At 48.3% G+C, this 12199-nt stretch overlaps 1 long non-coding RNA gene across 1 annotated transcript; it reads left to right on the top strand.

Annotated features, from left to right (window-relative positions):
* The first annotated feature begins 2123 nt into the window (after positions 1–2123).
* On the top strand, positions 2124–10459 carry LOC130684226 (uncharacterized). The gene is made up of 3 exons (XR_008998413.1): positions 2124–2164; positions 7212–7337; positions 8781–10459. It is a non-coding gene; the product is annotated as an uncharacterized LOC130684226 (long non-coding RNA).
* Positions 10460–12199: the final 1740 nt, after the last annotated feature.

The following is a 12199-nucleotide window of genomic DNA, read 5'->3' as shown; positions in this document are numbered from 1 at the left end:
CCAGGGACCCACGGCCTAGAAAGAGGGGCTGATGGAAGAATGGAAGCTCCTTGAAGACCAGGCTTTGTTCATCTGTGTATCCTCCAGATACACAGTGGTATCCCAAGGCACACAACTGGCAGGGCACAAATACAGATTTGTATCTGAATAGTTCTTGAGAGAACACATGTTTGTGTCCATTCTCTTTGCCTTACCCATGGCCAACATTCAGTAAGTCTACATGGACTGACCAGATTGGAATGGAATTGGACTGGGAGTGGGTTGCCAGCTGAAAAGCTGCCTCCTCTGAGGAGTCTTCCCCTAGCCCCCCAGGGAAGGTTGCTTTTTTATTCCTTTCTCTCTGCACTTTCCCAGCTCTTTCTTGGTGCTTCTGTTTAACTTTAGCCATGCAAAGCTGCATCAGATCTGTTTCCACGTCTGCCTTCCCAATATACCAGGAACTCCCCAAATACAGAGTTGCTACATCTTTTTCATTTTTATAATTCCAGACCTGGTATATAATAGATATTTCAAGGACAAGAAAATTAATGAATGAACAAACCCTGTCATAATGGTGCACTTTTTACACCAAAAGGAATTATAGCTCTAAGTCAGGTAACTGTTAAAAACAAACAAAAGAAAAAAAAACAAAGAATAGAGTAGCTGAGCCCCATAAAGGACCCTGAGGGGGCGTCAATTCCCTCCTTCCAATGCAGGAAACCCCTCCGAAGGATTCCAGATTTGAATCTTTGATTTAAATACTTCCTGCAATGAAAAGTTAGCTGCAATATAATAGTAATAAAATAGTCCCTTCCACCTTTAGACAGCTTTGGTTGGTACATGTTCTTCCTTCTAGTTGGTCACAGCCTTCCTCCTAATAACATCTCTAAGGGCTCTAGTTGTGCCCTCTGGAGAGGACATCTCAAAATATTCCTCACTAGTAGGAGAGATTCTAGAAGATTCCACAGTCCTGAGCCCCAGGCCAACTCAGATTTGGTTGTAAGTGCCATGCACACCCAGGGAGTTCCTTTCCCTGCCTCCAGCTAGAATTCTCAGAAATATATCCAATTCCTTTCTGAAGAATATCCATAGGGAAGAACTCCAGCCAATTTCTCCACATTTGGTCCTGGGCTAACATGCCCTAACTGTGCTCAGTTCTAATGTAAATGTCTTTTATTACAGTCTCTGTCACTTTCCTCCGTGAAGAAAGGCTCCTGCCACTACACAGAGTAACCATTTCCTCACCCTTCCTCCTTTCCCAACACATGGCTTTGGCGACCCAACCTTCTCTTTAATGAGCTGATTCATAGGTTCTGAGCAAAGCCCTTCCTTAAGCACCCTCTACTGCCACGTGTGGGCGACCAATGCAGCCAGGAAGCCGTGGCTGCTGCCGAGACCCCAGTGCCTATGTCATCACGTGGACAGCCACGTGTGGGAGCACCGCCTCCAGTAAGGAACAGAGGGACGTGAGAACCAGCAGGTCCCTCCTGACAGACCTCCTGCGGACTCCAGCCCTCCGCTGCTGGCCAGCCCTGAGGAGCGCCGGCTCCGTGCTGCGAGCTTCATTACTTTGCAAGAGGACATTTGTGACTGCGCTTCCTCTTTGTTCTGAGAAAGCTGGGAGTGGGCAACAGAACAAAGGCAGGTCTTCGCGGAACGGGGGTGAGGGAGCACCCGTGCTGTGAATCTGGGCCTGGGCCCCTGTGTGGAGGGGGCTGGGGAAGCATGAGGAGGGGGCTCAGAGTGCACTAAATCCCCACAGGAGGGCTCAGGCAGCCCTCCCAGTGGGCTCCCACTAGACCCAGCCACGGCTGAGCCAGTTTAAGGAAACTTAAAAGGAAAAAACATCTTGATTGTTTCACTCCCCCATCCCCCTGATTGTGGAAGGCCATTCTCAGAGGGGAGGGGAGGGGAGAGGAAGGGAAGTGAGGGGAGGGGAGGGGAGGGGAGAGGAGGGGAAGAGAGGGGAGGTGAGGAGAGGAGAGGAGAGGAGGGGAGAGGAGGGGAGAGGAAGAGGGTCTCCTTTTCTGTTTTTGGAAAATGCATTTGATTGAAAGGAGTGTGAAATTTTTGTCATGCACCTGATCTAGGGCTTTAACTCTAATTATTAGGATATTCTTCATGATGTTGAGCCTAAATCCCTCCAGCTGCTTGACAGTTGTGAGACCACGGAGACTCCTAAGAGGTTTGTGGGGCATCCTTTAGTGTGTAGAATGTGATCGGCCTTTCCTAACTCTGACTCTCCCTCCTGAGCAGCTGGGAAGAGATTCCCCTGGCATAGTAATTCTCAGAGGAGCTCCTGCACCAGTATTAACAAGGGAAGGTCTCTGGGTGATCAGGGCTTCACTCTGAGAAAACTTATCTAGCAGAGCCTGCTACCAAAGGGTTCCTCTGCTTCACAGTGGCCAAGAGGGGTGGGAGAGAGACAGAGAGAGAACCCAGAAGTGGGAAGAGAAGAGGAGAGAAGAGAAGAGAAAGGGAGACAAGTGTGAGAAGCAACTCCTAGGTGTCCATGCAAGAATGACAGTCTGCTGGCTGAAAGACAATCCCATAGAAAAAGTCATCTTTGCCACCACCCTCCTATTGCCTGGGCTCTGGGTGTTTTGTCACCTAAAATTGTTTTCTTACTGTGATGAACTTAGCTGCAGTATCTTCTATAGGCCGTAATGTGCAAGCATGTGAGTCACCTTCCTGTACATGTCCAGGTCACTTCCATATTCTCCTTTGGGCCTCCTTTCTCCAAATGACTCTCTCTTTCACTTTCCTCCCAGAAATTTAAAAGGAAGAGGACAGAAAACTCATGGGTTGAACATCTAACTTGAACTAGGACAAGAGAGAAATGCTTTACAGTGTCCTCATTTCATCCCCCTAGCTACCCCCAAAGATGGGTGTCATTTTGTTATTGATAAGGAAGTCAGTGGCAGCTGGCAGGTGGAGCTCTGAATCTGTCCTACTACGACCCATTCTCATGACCCCCATATACCTTCAGCCCTGCTACTGATCTGGATATCCAACCTAGATCTGATCATAAGGAAAAAACAGCATCATGTTGCCAACTTGAAAGTCAGGAGATCCCCCCCTAGCTCTGGATCAGACTCCCGCATGAACCCATGAAGATGAGGTGTGTGGATGGAAATGCTATCTATCCACAGCACACAAGGCTCAAGGGCCAGGAAAGAGCCCCAGACGTTCATGGTTGGGCTGCTCTGGAAATCACAGGGTGCAGTGGCCAGAACCCAGCTTCCTTATTTACCAAAGTGGTGTCAGGAAGATGCATTTCCCAAACATGGATTCTCAAATCTGTGTTTTCCTCCTTAAAGCATAACTGTGAAGCCTAAAGAGATCTCTGAATACAAGATTCACTGCAGAGACAATCACCAGGCTAAAGAATCACAGAATATCAAAGCTGGACAGGATCTCAGAGTTATCCAGCCAGACCCACTTATTACACTTCTGGAAACTGGCCACCTAGGCAGGGAAGGTCTCCCGACATTGTACTGCAGCGGCAGGTGAACTCAACCGCAGGATCCCTGACCTGACACCCAGCCCGCCTCCACTCCGCCAGGTGTCCCAGAGCAGAGCAAAAAACTAGGACAGCTTTCTGGTTTTTCTTTTTTTCGGTTAGCTTCCACTGTGTTTAATGCAAACACAAACTGTTTACAATTCACACTTAAAACAAAAGCACATGAAAAGTACAGGGAGTCGGAGATCCAGCTGCCTCTCTTTCTCAGAGAACTGGTACTAAGCCCCAGTCCAAGTGGCTGAGGCTGTGGGCCTGGTGCTGTTCTGCGGGGTCCCATGCCACTGACCTGCCCTGCCTCCCTGTTTGTCAGCGTGCTGAGTTGTTACTGCAGACCCTGAGCCTCTGCCTCCCCAGTTAACCTGCTGTAGAGCAGATATTTTCAGCTGCCCCTTCTAGTTCACTCACTTATCAACCTGATCACCTGGGACAGGCGCAAGCTGGCCAGTGCAACCTGCAGATGGACACATGGTAACAAGAGCCCGTGGGCTTCTGCGGGTGTCAGTCTCCCTCCCCCCAGGACGAGAGCTCTCCAAGCGGGCTGAGGCACGTCCAGTCCCTAGGAGCAGGTCTAGGTCTGCATACAGGGCTCTGGGAAAACAAAGATCCACAGGAAGAATACACTGAACTGCAGGGCATCCATTTCTCTGTCTCCAGCCAGAGCTTTAATACCCTAATTCATAAGAAGCTCCTTTCCAAGGCTCCCGTCTTAAAGAGGGTTCCTTGACAGACTCTGGGTTCAGTTTCTGTTGTTTTTCTCTCAAGAAGAAGAGGAACTAGAAGCTGAGCTGAGAAGAGGCTGGTTTAGCCCACCCAGGGAGGGCCTAGACCATTTCACCAGACTTCTCTTTGCCTAGGAGCCCCTCCTGGAGCCTGACACCCAAGAGCCCCCACCCAGCCCAGGGACAAGGTCTGTCCTCCTTGTCCCCATGGTGTGGGGATCTCCCCATGTGCTGCCCACTGGCTTCCATGTCAGTTATAAAACCACCAGCCAGCCCCCAGTTTCCCAAAACATGCTCAAAGATTATCTTACCACAGAGGGGGTTATCTGACACAGAGATCTTGCTGCATAGCTCAGGAAAATATCTTGACAACCATGAAAAGGTAAATTGAGACACCAGACTTGCACCAGCCGGGCCCAGCTGCACCATGGCCCTGTGCCTGGCAGCTCTGGACAGTTCTCAGATGTAAACACCTCTCCCCCCTTCCTCATGTTTTCCCCTCTTCTCCTTTTGTTTTTTTTCCTAAGGATTAGGAGATTTCATTTTCAGTGTTCCGTAGGTGGAAAGGGAGGTCTTTCTGAGCCAGCACCAAGCACTGCATGTTCCTTACGGTTTGGTTTGGAAATAGCGTGACGCTCTCTGTCCCCTCTCTGGCCAGCTATCCCACACTGTACCCCCAGCCCCTCAGAGCTCTCCCATCTGAGTCCTGTGAGGTGGCTACAGAAGCAGTGAGACTTTTTCCAATCCACCCTGACAGTGTGGAAGCCACAGAAGGCTGGCAGAAATATGGCCATCCTGAGATGGGGGGTGAGGAGGAGGGGTGCTGAGAGGGAGAGACAGCTCAGCTAACAGCCTCTCTAGGAGCCCTGATATCTCCACAGGCTGTCGAGGCATGGGCAGAGTCTCAAACTGGCTGAGTGGGGACTGAGGAAGACTGCAGGCATGATGTAGTCCCTCTTCTCTTGTGGCCCTGCTGGCCCCTAGTAAGATTCTGGAAAAAGCAAAGGTAGGTGTCAAGAGATGGGCCATAGTGAGGAAGAGGAGCTGGTCTTGCCTAGGGTGCTTGCATTCTCCATGAGCCCCCCTCCCTCTCCAGATCCATTCTTGGCTCTGTTCTGTGCCCTGGGACCACTGGAAAGAACTACACCCAGTGGCCTCTGGCACGCAGCTGGTTCAGCCAATAGGATGCTCCAGGAGGCAGTGGAGAGTGAAAGAGCAGAGAGGGGACCCTTCCAGCACTACATTTCTGGCATGTTTCTCCTCCACGCCAGCTCCCCCAGACAGCACAGCCCTCATCACGCCCTAGAAACCCTTCCCACCCTTGTTTCTGTAGCCCTAATGTGGCCAATTCTTCCCAGTTGCTGGTCCCTGGGTGCCTCAACTTCCCTGTGTGCTCCTTTAGCATCCTGCCCACACTTTTGGAAGCAGCCCCTTCATTAAATTCTTGTTTGAACCATCTGAGACGACTGCTGTTTCTTAACAGGCCCCTGATTCATGCATCCAAGGGTAGAGACTTAAAAAAAAGAAAAGGGGCCTGTCGTCCAAGGAGGTCATGAGTGGTACCCGAACTGGCACCATCAGCACCACCTGCTGTTACATTAGAAATGCAAATTATTGGGCTCTACCCCAGATCTAGTGAACCAGAAACTCTGGGAGTGAGTCTCCACACTCTTCATTTCAACCAGACTTAGTTAAACAACCTAGTTTAACACCCTGGCTTTAGCAGTCCTTTCTGGTTGATCCTGACACACAGGAAAGTTGAAGAGACACTGCTCTAGAACCTCGGGAGTCAGTGGGAAGCATCTCTCCCTCTCTCTCCCTCTCTATGTCTCTGCTTTCCTTGCCTATTTCCTACTGCATCCTGAAGGGAGGCTGATAAGAACAAATTTCCAAAATCAGGGAAACTGGGTTCCTGCCCACCTTGGCCTCCTGAGATGACCCTAGGGGTGGCATTTACCATCTGGGTAGTGGCTTAGGCTTAAGAGGTCATTGTGAGTGGACAGGCCTTTTCTGTCCTGCATGTAGGGCATGTTTGATGCAGTCAGTCGCTAGTGCTCACCATGCCTGCTGCTCTCTCAGATCCTCTGCACAGAAACACGTAAGATCAGCCCAGACTCTTTGTTCTCAAATGCATATACCCCAGCACACTGGCCACAGATACTGCCCAGCTGCTATCTACCAGCTGTGCCCAGCTGTGTCACACTGCCTGAAATGCCACGTTTTTTCATGGTTAGGCAAGTTTTCTTAGGCCCTCTCTGCTCACATGTGGCCCATTCCCTCCCTCCTGATACCAGCTGCTTGGGAGCTAGCTCACCTTTGCAGTGGAAATACTTGGCCTCTAGGGGAAAGAGATCTCAGCTTAAATCTGACTACCCGTTGTACCAGCTGTGTGCCCACGACTAGTGACTTCATTTAGCATCTGTATCCTTCATTTATAAAACAGGAGTACTAATTTGTCTTTCAGAGTGAGGTAAGGTTAATTGTGGTGGCAGGTAAACAGTGCACAAGGGTCACAGTTTACTAGGTGTCAATAAAAACTTCCCCTTTCTTTCCACTCCTTCTCCTGGAATACTATTTCCACAGTGAAGCAGATGTGTAGTAAGCAGGGCAGAACCTGCAGTCAGACTGCCTGTGCTTGTCCCGGGGCTGCCACTTACTCTCTGTGTATCTTTGGACAATTTACTTAACCTTTACGCACCTCAATTTCTTATCTATAAAATGGGCTTGATAATAGCACCTACCTCATTGGATGATCACCATGTTTAACGTGTAGCATAATAAAACCTCGCATTATCTCTTTCACTCTGAATGTTAGTTGCTTTATTCGTTATTAATAATTTTATTACTACATATTCCAAGTGAAAAGCTGAGATGCAAAGGCTGTCAGGGAGGGATCAAAAAAAATTCTGCCCTATTGTCGGACAATAGGGCAGAATATTTGAAATTGGGACCACATTCATGTACCTCTTTGTATCTTGCTCCCCACCCAGGGTTTGAAAAAATAAAAATTAATATGTGTCTTGGGTAAGAGTTTTGGAAGACAGAGGTGAGAAGACCAGCAAAGAGGGTGTGAGGAATCTAGAAAGAAGAGGAGCAGAGCCTGGATGGGGCTGCTGGTAAGAGAAATGGCACAGCTGGGCCAGACTCAAGGACTGGGCCTTTGAAAGGTTCTTGCTACAAAGTGCTTCTCATCAGGAACCCTTTCCGTTGCCTGCAGAAGAGCCAGTGTGATCTTCATCCCTGGGCCTCTGCCAGGTTGTGGTCACCCCCATCCACTGTGTTCATGCCCTTCCCTACCCCATAAAGTCTTTTCTCCTTTCTTCCCTCTCCAAACCCTTCAGGACTCAGCCCCATTCCCACCCCCCAGGATACTCTCTGGTGGCTTCATCTGTCTCATACCCCTCCGTAGACCCCCGTGTGGGCAGTGGTCAGCCCCCTGCCACTCAGCACAAATATGTCTTCATCCCTAGGCAGTTTCCCACGTGCAAGTCTCCTCTCACAAATCAATCATAGGCTTCTTCCTAAGGGCAAGGACCGCATCTTCCATGGCTTCTGGGCCCAAGGCTCTGAGAGAAATTAGGTTGAGTCCCAAAGGAAGCATAAAGAGTTTGAATATCAGTTGGATCCTTCACATTAGGCCTCTCCATCCAGACCCCAGTGTCCTGAGCCCCCGCTTCATCCTTGTTCTCAGATCCCTGGGACAAGTGAACATGGAACAGGAAAATGCCATACATGCTCTTTTTCCATTTTAGGGACTCACTGTCCACATACAAGCCTGATCCAAACCCCAACCTACAAAAGCCCATGATTCCCCACTCCCCAGGATAGAACCAGTGCTCTGTATTTTTTTTTCCTCCTCTGGCAAGACAGAGTGGACAGAGGTGAGAACCAACAGCACTTTCTCTTTGATGCCCTTCCATTTTCTCTTCCAGCCACAAATCAGTAGCAAGACGTTAAATGGCAGAGTTGAGTTGAAATACGGGTCAATGATATATATTAACAGCAATTAATATAAAATTCTAAATTTTAAATCAAGTGCAGAAGCATAACATGGTGAGACCTAATTTAGGTTGACCATAGGCACAATATAAATAATAAATATTATTGAGAAAGTTAATGCAACCTAGAAATATCAATAAATACCTAATGCTCAAAACATTGGAGGTGATATTTTCACTCTGCTACAAGCATTAGTCACACCAGAACTAGGACATTTGGGATGTTTTAGGAAGTCATAGCCCATAGCCAGGAGAAAACAAAGCTAAAAAAGGGTCTCAAAACCAAATCACAGAAAGAATTCTAGAAGGAACTGGAAGTATTTAGCCTAGAAAAGAAATGTCTCAAGGGGCTATGATCCCTGTTTACAAAAATTTGAAAAGTATTCATGTAATAAAGAGACTATTTATTCTGTCACTCTGGAATAAGGGGAAGCAGATTTCAATATGAGAAGAAATTTCCTTCAGCACTCTTAAAATATAATGGATTACTCTGCAAGGTAGTAAGGTCCTCACCACAGGAAATATTAAAGTAACATGGTTCTTTTCTGTTCCTTTCTTCAGGAGTTCAGTGTCTTCCTGCTGCTGCTGGGCTGTTCAAGGCCTGAACAGAACAAAAGGCTCACCCTCCCCCAGGAAGAAAGAATTCCTCTGCCTGATGTTCTTTAAACTGGGACATCAACTCTGCCTGATTCTAGAGCAGCCTGCCAGCCTTATGTCTTGAACTAGGACATTGAATCTATAGATTTTGGACTTGTCAGCCTCCATAGTCACATAAGCCAGTTCCTTATAAGACAGAGATAGAGGTAGGTAATATGATCAATAGACTGATAGATTAATCAATAGACAGGTAGAGATAGATGAGAGAGAGATCCTATTGGCTCTCTTTTTCTGCAGAATTCTGGCTAGTACAGGACCTATCTCAGGAGGTTATATTAAAATTACTTAAGGCGATGTAACTGAAGCCCTTTGCTATGTATCTGGGATAGAATAGCTGCTCTGTAAATGTTAAGAATTTTTTTTATAAGACTGTTCTTGAGGAGCAGATTGCATTAACCTTCTTAATAACATTTATTATTTTATATTGAGCCTGCCGAGCCTAGTAAAGCCAGTTTTATTTTGAGAGGAAGGGGAAGACAAAGACTTGTCGACAGAGCCATAAAGCTTGGGGACAGATGTGACCACACCATAGGTGGTGAACAACTGCAGCCTGGGCATCAGCAGTGTCCTCAGGTGCCCCTAAACTCCCCCACCCCAGGACTCCCCTCAATGGCAGAGGCGCCCACCAGGTCTCTGGGGAGTTGCAGCCACTGCCCTGGTCTAGAGTAAGCTCCTCTTTGAGATAGATAAGAGCACAGCTCTGAGACGAGGCGGGGATGAGAGGTTCCCCACAATGCCTGGCATCCATCCAGTGCACTTTCCAAAAGACTCCTAACTATGCCCACCTCCCTGACTCCAAAACCAAAGCCTTTGTCCACACTGGATCTGTCACACCTTCTACCCCCTCACCTCCTCCTCTTGTAGCCTCCCTGCCTCTGGAGGTCCGAGGCCTTTAGCTGAGTCTACCCTCCCCACTGAAACTGTACCCATCAGACAGAAACCCCTGTGTCTTGCCCTCCTCCCAGCACCTAGAATAATCCCAAATGTGTTCAGTTTATTGGACTGAATGCTCGGTGTCCTTGCAGCCCCTCGGCCCCCAGCTCCTCCTCAGCTTCTCTAATCTGGGGCACTGAAGGACTGGCAGACGCACCTGGGGCACTTCTGGGAACTGAAGATTCCCGGGCCTTGCTCCAGAACTACACAAGCAGAGCCTCCAGGGATGGGGCCTTGGAATCTGAATACTTTTAAAGGGGTTCTTGGAGATTTAGAAACATTTTCTCATGACCTTGGACTCTCCTCCCCAAACGATTCAACTCATGCAAGACTAGCTGTTAAACTCACCCTCCAGTGACATCAGGCCAGCCCCCCTGCGGCACCCACGCTCCACCCTCCTGCCCCACGACTTTACCCCCAGTCCACCTGCTCCAGCAAACGACCTTCTTTCCTCCCTCCTTCCTGACCATGAACTTGCACATCCCCCTCCCCAGCATCCCAGCCCCAGCCTCCCCCCAAGTGGACCCTCATGTGCGCATTGTTTCTGCCTTTGCCTCCCTGACTAGTGCACTTTGCCAGTAGTGACTCAGAGAGAGATACATAAAATCTCTTAGTTTATATGCTGACTATTCAATAACAGTTCATCCATGTGTTTATTCCAGATAAACACTCAAGAATATGGCTGATTAGGTCAAATATATCTAAAATTCTACTTGTGGTCTGTCTCTCATCTTGCAATAAGTTCTCAAAGCAGGGGGATCCTCATATAAAGAAATGTAATGCTTTTGAGAGTATGAAAGGAGTTTCCAAAAGATGTATTCTTCCTACATGAGGTCTCCCATTGGCCTGTTCACAACATGTTTGATATGCACTGAACCCTAGAACACTAGGGCTGGAAGGAACCCTCAATGCCATCTTCTCCAAGAGCTGACAGACTCACAGAAAGCTCTTACAATCCAAACCAAGCATTCAAAACTCCCTTTAACATCTTGTTGTCAGAGGCCACACCCTTTGTCTTGGCCACCAGGAAGTGGTAACAGCCACTGCTCATCTCAGATTGTGTTAACCCTTCACACATTTGTACCAGTTATATGAGGGATGTAACCACAGGTTACTGATTCTCTGTGGCAGGTTGCTCAGCACCAGCACTACTGATATTTTCAACCCAACAATTCTTTGTGGTAAGGGGCCATCCTGATATTGTGTGATATTTAGCAGAATCTCTGAACTCTGCCTACTACAGGCCACTAGCACTCCTCCCCGACCCCTGGGGCAGGGCAGTGGGGTGTGTGGATGAAATGGTTCCCAGTGAGAGTCACTGCCTTCAGTGTTCTATACAGTCTCCATCCTCCAGGGGGTCACAGTCCAGCCGGGACACTGGCATCTACACCAATACTCACGAAACCCCGTGATAAGCTCTAAGACAGGCACATGAACAGGGAAGAGGGGCAGCCGACTCTGCCTAGGAGAGTCAGCGAAGATTCCCAGAGCAGGTGACTTTGGGGACAAGCCTGAAAAATTAAGAAGGCACTTCAGAGGAAGGGTATTTCCAGCAAAAAGGACAGCTTGTACCAAAGATATGAAATAGCATTGGTGTATTCAAAGAACAGAAAACTGTTCCAAGGAGCTGGAGCTCACAGTCTCTGTTGAGAGGTGACAAAGCTAGAAAGACTTAGCCAAACTGTAGCCAAGTCCACTTCACCTTTATGCACCCACCAGATATATACCTGGTTTTGAAGGTGAACTGGCTTTGGAGGAAACTGAGCTTGAGTTCTAGCTCTATACTAAGTGGCTCAAGTCTTAAAGTCTCCATTTACCAGGCTCCTAAACCAAGGTGCGGGGTCCCTACATTATACATCAGAACATGACTTTAAGCAAAATCACAGTGAACACTGGTCTTGTGAAAACCTGTCCCGTTCAAACACCTTCGAGGACTGTCAAGTCTCAGAAGCAGGGAGTGAAGTCCAGGACAGGCAGCCCCTGCTGCTTCCAGAAATGATGAAGAGACTAGAGGAGCAGCAGCGGTGTGGCAGCAAAGATGGTGATGTCCAAAGCCTGGACTGAAAGCCAGGACACCAGCGGCAGCCTGGCTCTGCTGCCAGCAGTCTGAGTCACTAGCATTCCCCAGGCCTGTTTCATCATCAGTAGATGGAAAGAATTACAGTGACTCTCCATGAGGCTTTAGTTAAGCCACGTCACCTGACGGGTCCTGTTTCCCCAGATAGTCAACACGGGGACTGAAGTAGACCAGTGATTTGAAGACTGCTTGGGTCACATTCTCTTTTAGGAATGATGAAAGCTATAACTTGTTTCCATGCCCCAGAAAAAAAATGGGCACATAAGTGATTTTGTTCATTTCAGGGCATTCTCTAAATTCCAGAGGTGCTGGG

This window comes from Manis pentadactyla, chromosome 6, assembly GCF_030020395.1.
Source record: "Manis pentadactyla isolate mManPen7 chromosome 6, mManPen7.hap1, whole genome shotgun sequence".
NCBI lineage: Eukaryota > Metazoa > Chordata > Mammalia > Pholidota > Manidae > Manis > Manis pentadactyla.
Note: the sequence above shows the minus strand (reverse complement) of the source record. Positions and strands in the feature narration are given on the sequence as shown.